Source organism: Gossypium hirsutum, chromosome A07 (assembly GCF_007990345.1).
Source record: "Gossypium hirsutum isolate 1008001.06 chromosome A07, Gossypium_hirsutum_v2.1, whole genome shotgun sequence".
Classification (NCBI taxonomy): Eukaryota; Viridiplantae; Streptophyta; class Magnoliopsida; order Malvales; family Malvaceae; genus Gossypium; species Gossypium hirsutum.
The window spans coordinates 94,466,499-94,475,032 of NC_053430.1; the positions used below are offsets into that span (position 1 = coordinate 94,466,499).

At 37.1% G+C, this 8,534-nt stretch overlaps 1 non-coding gene across 1 annotated transcript; it reads right to left on the reverse strand.

Moving 5' to 3' along the window:
* Positions 1–1,498: 1,498 nt before the first annotated feature.
* LOC121203990 (small nucleolar RNA R71) lies at positions 1,499–1,605 on the reverse strand. The gene has a single exon (XR_005898918.1). It is a non-coding gene; the product is annotated as a small nucleolar RNA R71 (small nucleolar RNA).
* Positions 1,606–8,534: the final 6,929 nt, after the last annotated feature.

The following is an 8,534-nucleotide window of genomic DNA, read 5'->3' on the forward strand; positions in this document are numbered from 1 at the left end:
CCTGTGCATTCTAGAGGTGATCATGGGCCGGGCTGGGTTCGGGCCGGGCCCAAATAAAATTTTAGGCCCGTCTACTAGGCCTGGGCCCGGCCCGGCCCGAAATATGGGCCTAAAATTTTGCCCAAGCCTGGCCCGAAATAAAATTACTAAGCCCGAGCCCGGCCCGGCCCGGCCCATATTAATTTTTTTTCTTATTTCATTAAATAAAAAAATTTAAAAATATAATAAATCAAATATATTTAAAAACATAAAAATAAATATTAAAATAAATAAAAATAATACTAAAACAATTCTTAAAACAATACACAAATTAACAATATAATAAAAAATAGTTATATTAAAAATTTAAAATAATTAAAAATAAAATAAAAAATATATTAATATATAATTCGGGCCGGGCCCGGGCCAAAAAACTCTTACTCGAGGCCCGGCCCGTTTTTTTGCCCAAGCCCATTTTTCGGGCCTATATTTTTACCCAAACCCTCCCATTTTTCGGGCGGGCCTTCGGGCCGGGCCGGGCCGCCCAGCCCATGATCAGCTCTAGTGCATTCTTAGTTTAGTTAATTAGTTTAGATAAAGCAAATCCCCTTATTTTTAGGCTAGATAATAAAAAGAAAGTTAATACTAGTACTTTTAGTTCCTGTGGGTTCGACATTCCGGTCTTGTTATAAGCTATACTACTGTTCGATAGGTGCGCTTGCCTTTATCGTGATAATAGTTAGTTTTCAAGTACGATCAATCATAAATATAAAAATTATCACGCACATCAAGTTTTTCGCGCAGTTGCCGGAGAACTAAAATATTAGGAACGCTTAATTTTTATTACTTTAGCCATTTATTTTGTTGCAATTTAATTCTATTTTTGCTTAAATTACTAAATTTTCTTTTTTTTTCTTCTGACAGGTTTTTATAGTTTATGACTAGAAGAAACCTGTTGGGACCATTACTTTTTGATAGAGAGATCAAAAGCACAGCTCGTAGAAACTGAAGAGAGATAAGACGAAGCCTACGATACATAGAGGAAGGGCAAGAGGACGATATTCAACCCACAACCGAGGAGATGGCTGATAATCATAACAATCCGCTACCTCCCGTGGCTGTTGCGGACCTAGAAAATCAGGATCCTGCTCATCGTATTATGTATGATTATGTTAAACCTAGTTTAACAGGAGCTGGATCGAGTATAGTCATACCTGCTATTGCTGCAAATAATTTTGAATTGAAACTTAACATGATTCAAATGATACAACAGTTTGTTCAGATTGATGGTTTACAGGACAAGGATCCAAACACTCATTTAGCTAATTTTCTGGAACTCTGCGACACATTTAAAATCAATTACATTTCTGATGATGCCATTCACCTTCGGTTATTCCCATTTTCATTAAGAAATAAGGATAAACAGTGTTTGAACTCGTTACCACGAGGTTCAATCACTACTTGGGAACAAATGACTGAAAAATTTTTACTTAAATATTTTTCGCCGGCTAAAATGGCTAAATTGAGGAAGGATATCTCTTATTTTATGCAGATGGATCTAGAAACTCTTTATGATGCATGGGAGAGATACAAAGACCTATTGAGAAGGTGCCCTCACCATGGGTTACCTTTATGGTTACAGGTTCAGACTTTTTACAACAGAGTGAACCCTTAACAAGGCAACTTATCGATGCAGCCGTTGGTGGAACTTTAAACAACAAAACACCTGAAGAGGCTTATAAATTTATTGAAGAGATGTCACTGAATAACTATCAGTGGCAAGTCATGAGAACAAAGCCAATAAAAGCAGCTGGTGTTTTCAACTTCGACGTAGTCACTATGCTATCAAACCAGATAGAACTTTTAAATAAAAAGATTGATGGTTTATATGGTTCCACTCAGGTACATCCAGTGATGAGGTGTGATTCGAATGGAGGAATGCACAACCCAGATTATCCCCCTTCAACCCTGGCACCGAAGAGGAACAAGTCCACTATAAGGGTAATAACTTTAGACCTCAAAATAACCCATATAGAAACACTTATAATGTAGGTTGGAGGAAGCATCCCAATTTCTCGTGAGGTGGTAAAGGAAATCAAAGGCCACAACATCCTCCGGGTTTTCAACAACCACCTTATTAGCAGGAAAAGAGCCCAAACCTTGAGGAGATGCTAACGAAATTCATAGCGGTAACTGAAACACATTTCCAAAACACCGAGATAGCTCTTAAAAATCAGCAAGCATCAATTCAAGGGCTCGAAAATTAAATAGGCCAATTTGCAAAGATGATTTCTGAATGACCACAAGGTAGCTTGCCGAGTAATACTGAAGATAACCCAAGGGAGCAACTTAATGCAATTACTATTCGAGATGAAAAAGGGATAGTTGAACCTGAACCAGAATCGAAAGGATTTATGGTAAGTAATGGTAAAGATGAGGTGGGCTACAGTGAGTAAAAATCGGTAAGTAGAGGATATAAACCTCGTGTATCATATCCCAGTGCGACAAGGAAAGGCCACATAGACAAACAATTTGGTAAGTTCTTTAAATTATTAAAGATGTTACATATTAACTTACCGTTTATTGAAGCTCTTTTAAAGATGCCAAACACAGTTAAATTTTTAAAGGAGCTTTTAGCAAATAAGCATAAGTTGGACGATACGTCGCATGTGGAGTTAAGTTCAGTTTGCTCAACCATTCTACAGAATAAGCTACCAAACAAATTGAAAGATCCAGGGAGTTTTACGATTGCTTGTTTAATTGGCAGTTTAGATATTAATAATACATTGGCTGATTTAGGGGCGAGCATTAATGTCATGCCCTATAAAATGTTTAAACAACTAGGTCTTGGGAAACCCAAACAAACTAGGATGAGCATTCAGTTAGCAGATAAAACCATTCGATTTCCTAGGGGTATCATTGAAGACGTAAGTGTCAAAATCGATAAATTTATATTCCCAATTGATTTTGTTGTTCTAGACATGGCAGGGGATAGTGACGTGCCTTTGATTTTAGGACGACCTTTTTTAGCAACTGCTAGAACAAATATTGATGTTGGTACAGGTGAACTCACACTTCGTGTGGGTGATGCAACAATCACTCTTCAAGCTTGTAATTCGAGTAACACATCGAATATTGGGGGTGGTTATATAAATCATGCTACTAATACTGATCATGTGGTGCAACCTTCTTGGCAAGAAACACGTTCGAAGAGCATAAATAAGCCATGTTCAAGTAACAACAAAGAATCCATCTATGAAGAACAAAGGCTACAGATCGAGGAACTACACATAAATCAATTATATTTTTTTTGGTAAACTATTACTAAATAAATTTTCAATTTCCCCACTTAATTAAATAATTATAATTTGATGGCTAAAATTTTTTAAATTATCTTTTCATCACCTAATTGTTAAATTTTAATTCGTATAATAACAATTTTAGTCCTCAATTTTTATACTTTCTATCATTTTGACCCTAATTATATATAAAAAGATAAAAAATGATATTCTTTTTAAAAGTGTAGAAAATTATAAGAATTAAGATTAAAATAAAAGTGGATAAAATTTTCAAAAATAGATAAAACGAGAAAGAATGAGGGAAAATCGTTTATAAATCCTCCAAAGTTTTCTTTGTATGTTATCTGTATAAAATATTAAATACCCATTCTTTAGAAAAAAAATCAAGTTGTTTATTAAGTGGATGTTCATCATATCAAGATAAGTTTGATATACTTTAAATTCTAATAGTCTGGACTAATTTCGGGATTGGGCCTACTAGGGTGTTAGTTTATTTGGGCTAGAATTTAGATTTAATATTTGGGTCGGATATTATTTAGGTTAATTGGGTCCTAGGCTAAAGGACTTTTATTATATTGGTTTTTTATTCTTTATTTTATTTGAGTTCTTTTATGGGCCTGGAGTTTTGTAAATGGCATTGGTTTATTTAGTAATAGTTAACCAAAACCACGCCATGATGGACTCAATGTTTTATCAAATCAACTTAAGGTTGGAGACAAAGTACTATTAGATGCAGCAGACCCTCGTATTGCCACTTCTGAACCTAATGGAGCAATCCTTTTTACGGTACTTAACACTTTCCCATACGATACAGTCGTTGTAACTCATTCCAAATTCGAGACTTTTAAGGTAAGTAGTACTCGTCTAAAACCTTATTTTGATAAGATTGATAGCAGAAATGAGGGCGGTAAACTCCTCGAACCACCATGACCATACAACGGAGAGGTAAGTTGAGCTTAGACTCTAAATAAGCGCTTCTCGAGAGGCAACCCGAGCACTAACAGTGTTAATTTTTATAAATTTTAGTTTTTAACATCTAAATCATTAACTAAGTCCTTGAACACAGGTTTTCCAAATCCTACGGCCAGGCACACGGGCATGCCTTAGGAAGTGCTCATACCACAGGCGGCGACACGGCCGTACGATAAAGCTGTGTGAAAATAGAGCAAAATTTTTCCCAAACACAGGATTCGATACGTTGCCACAGCCGTGCAACATGGCCGTGGACAATCCTGCCAAAATAACACGGGCGTTCGATACGCCCGTGCCCACCACCCGTGGTCAAAACTATCAAAATAACACACGCCCGTACCCATCACCCGTGGTCGAAATTGTCAAAATGACAGCCCGTACCCACCATCGTGGTCGAAACTGTCAAAATAACACAGGGGTGGGAGTAGTGAACGAAGCAGGACACGGCTGTGCGACATGGCCGTGTGTACCAACACTCCCAAAGAACACGGGCGTGGGCCGAATTCCAGACGTGCCCAAATTTGAAAACCACGAAACACACGGGGCTAAAATAAAGGCACACAGGCGTGCCCTACGGCCGTGTGCCCTAATATCTATATAAACCCCACTATTCATCATCACCTTTCCCAGTACCCTAACCCTAGCCGTCGCTCTCTCCGCCCCCGTCGTCATCTAAGTTCTGACCATCACCCCAAAATCTACCTTTTCTCCTCCCTTTTCCTCCATACGCATAAAAAATTCTCTCTTGTCCTCCTTTCCCTACATATTCTTCCATTCTTCTTTTCCCTTATCCCTTCCCTCTCAATTCTTCCGACCACTACGCACCACCGCACCTCTTCTGACCACCACTCTTGATTTTCTTTCTTGCATCTTTCGCTCTATTTTGCTATTTTAATTTTACATATGAATGTTGACTTTCTTAGTTCATTTAGAAATTTTTTATTTCATGTTCTATATGATTATATTCTTAGTATTACTACTATTCTTGCTTTAACATTTTTAAGGTTCATTATGTGGCATTGCTGCAAATAGAACTTAGGAATATACTTTATAGATATTAGGACCATTTGTTTTGAATAGAATAGCTTTTATTTTAGTTTCTTTATTGTTCCATAGGCAGTATCACCACTTAGTTTTGACATGCTTGCATAATTTGTTCATATTATCTTACGAGCAAGTGATTATTTTAGACTATTATGATGATTACTTGATTTGGGGATTATCTTGATGATAAACTTGTATTTATAGATATCATGACAAATCCAAAAGGCAAGAAAACTGCGGTTCCTGCCTCGAAAAAACGAAAAGGAGCGACATCCTCCTCTGGCCTCACTGCGGAGATATGACACCCATTCCTCCAATTTTCACCAGGGCCCCAGGAGGAACTATTTCAGATTCTATAGGCTCGGCCCTTAGGTGTGAGCTGATGTATTGATTGGATCGTTCTAGAGCAGATCCAACTTGCTGATGCAGTCCGGGCTCTCCTGATTACTGGCCCATGGGGGGCTTTTCTTCGAGATCGTCGAGTCGACATATCTCGAGCTCACATTAGAACTCTGTTCGACTTTTCACCTTCAAATTGTTATGATAGAGTTTGATGATTCCAGAATGGTCCAGTTCCGTCTCGGTAGTTTAGTTCACTAGTTGAGCGTACCTGAGTTCGATGTCGCATTAGGACTATATACGGAGGATTTCATGAAGGTCGACGACTTTGACAGTCTCCATCGCCGCATCCACTATTCTCCTTCAAATTGCTAGAAGGCCCTAGTCCCTGCTTCGGCCACTTATGACCCTACCTGCTACAAGGCATCAGCTCTCGCCCCACCACTGAGATACTTACATGCCATCTTAGCCCACACCCTGACAGGATAGCGAGATAGTACCGGCGTCGTCAATACTAAAGATGCCTATTTTTTATGGAGCATAGTTCATGGGCATATATTTGACCTTGCTTATTTCATCACCCTCGCCATTCGCCATCAGACAGAGCAACATAGGAAGGGAGTCATTTCCATCGGCCCTTATGTAACTCACCTGGCGCGGTACTTCGATCTCCTCAACACGGCAGCAATCATCCTCCCTCACCCTCATTGGTCAGATGTCCTCACAGGGTATCTCTAGTATGCTCCATATGAGGATGATTGAGCGACGACATGGATTTGATCCTCCTCAGTACAACCTTATTCAGTTAGCCGAGCAGGAGAACCTAGAGGACATTACTGATAATGTCCCTCCATTTCACGAGAATCCACCATCTCAGCCACCACCTATTCATCGCCCAGTTCATGCGGCTGCTTCACTCTCTGACATCTCTGAGCGTCTCAGACGATTTGAGCAACAATGTCTTCAGCGCTTTGATCACATTGATGCAACCTTACATCAGATTTGTCAGCACATTTACATCTCATCGCCATCCCCACCTCGCGAACCATCGGGCGATGAGGATTTTTGAAGACTTTTATTTATTATTTATTATTTTTATTTACTTTTATCTTTATTTATCTTTTTAAATTACTTTTTATTTTATTTATCTTTAATACTATTTTTACTTCATCTTTAGGTTTTACAATTTATATTAAGCAATTTATGTTTTCGGCCATTTCTTTATGAGTAATCATGCTACTTTATATTTCCTAAAGAGTTATTAATTCTATCGCAGTTATGAAGAGCTCCAAAGCTCATTATTACTTAGGAATTTTCAACTCCACTGGAAAAGGTTCTCCACGACTGTCATGCCCTGCTCGACCACGACCATAACCACCACCAGTTATAATGTTCTTTTGGCACAGCATTTGTGGACTAACAACCTCTACCACCACCGGAGTGTCCTCCTCCAATCTTACCCTTGCCTTTGTCGATTACGTTTCATGACTCCAATTCAAGGATTCCATTTAACATTCAGGAAGTTTCACTTCTCTCCCTATCTTATGATCTTATATTTATATTTTTTAGTAAATCTATCTTTGTACATTGAGGACAATGTACATCTTAAGTGTAGGGGGTTATTTATATCACTATCAGAAAAATCCCTGATTTTTGTCTTATTCTCACGTGACTCACTCATATCACTATTAGAATGAATTTTGATTAATTTATGATTTTTATTGATATGTCTTGAATTAAAACATAGGCTTTATGCATTGATTGTTTAAACTTTAAGTAATTAGAGAATCAAGCATGATAAGTTAATTTTTGAAAATTAAAAATTGCTAGGTTATTTCCCCAAGTTTAGGTATTATCTTGAAGTCGAAATTCACAAGATTAACATAAAAAAAACAAATTTTTTGTGAGATCTTGAGCCTTTAGAGCTATATTATTTCTTTCATGCTCACTTTCATTGTTGCTATGTGTGTGTCAATATTGATTTGTTATTTTAGAACTTGCTTCGATTATGCATGTCAAGACCACACTGTTGATTTGATATGTCGAGATGATAAAAGCACTTAGGTTTAACCCGCTCACTCCATAAAAGTCTACCTTCATAATTAACCCTTAGTGAACCCCCTTGAGCCTAACAAGCCATTCATTGATTTACCCTCAATATTAACCCATAACCCATTTTTGTTGAAATCCCCTCAATTAATTTGATCCCTATTTTTGTCGAGATTTGATTTGAATAAATTGCTTAGCTATGTTTTATTTTTGATAGCTAGCAAAGTTCTATGTTACTTGATTTGTTCTAAAAAAAACCGAAGTTGCTGCAATTGAGATTTGTCGTCTTGCATATTACGAAATTATGTAATGCTTTGATTAAAACGATGTTATCCATAAAGAAAAGCTCAATTCTAGGATCATCTAATTAGGAATGTAATTTTTTAGTTTTAATATTTTTCTAGTTAGGTAATTTTTCAATTCAATCTCAATTCTAACATTCTCTTTCAGCTTGTGACCACACCCCCTAACCAAAGCCACGTTGTAACCCTCTAAATACCTTTTGATTGATGTATCATCTCAATATATAGTGGTGGAGATTTGATTTTCACACAAGCATATGGTAGTAACTTTTCATATTAATTTTTGAGTGTTAAATTTGTTGTCCTTAAACCCCTCGAGTGATTTTAGTGAATCTTTAGTGAGGATGTTAAACTCTGTAATATTTTGAATCAAAGGTGATTACTTAGATGAGGGAGACACCTATGTTTTCGTGATAAAATGCTCAACTTGAAATGTTTGAAACTTTGATGTTCTTCTAGTTGAATTCTCAATGTATGATTACTTATGGATTATTTTGAGTATTATTGACAGGAATTATAAGTTGAGAAAAATGAATTCTTAATTGTGAAT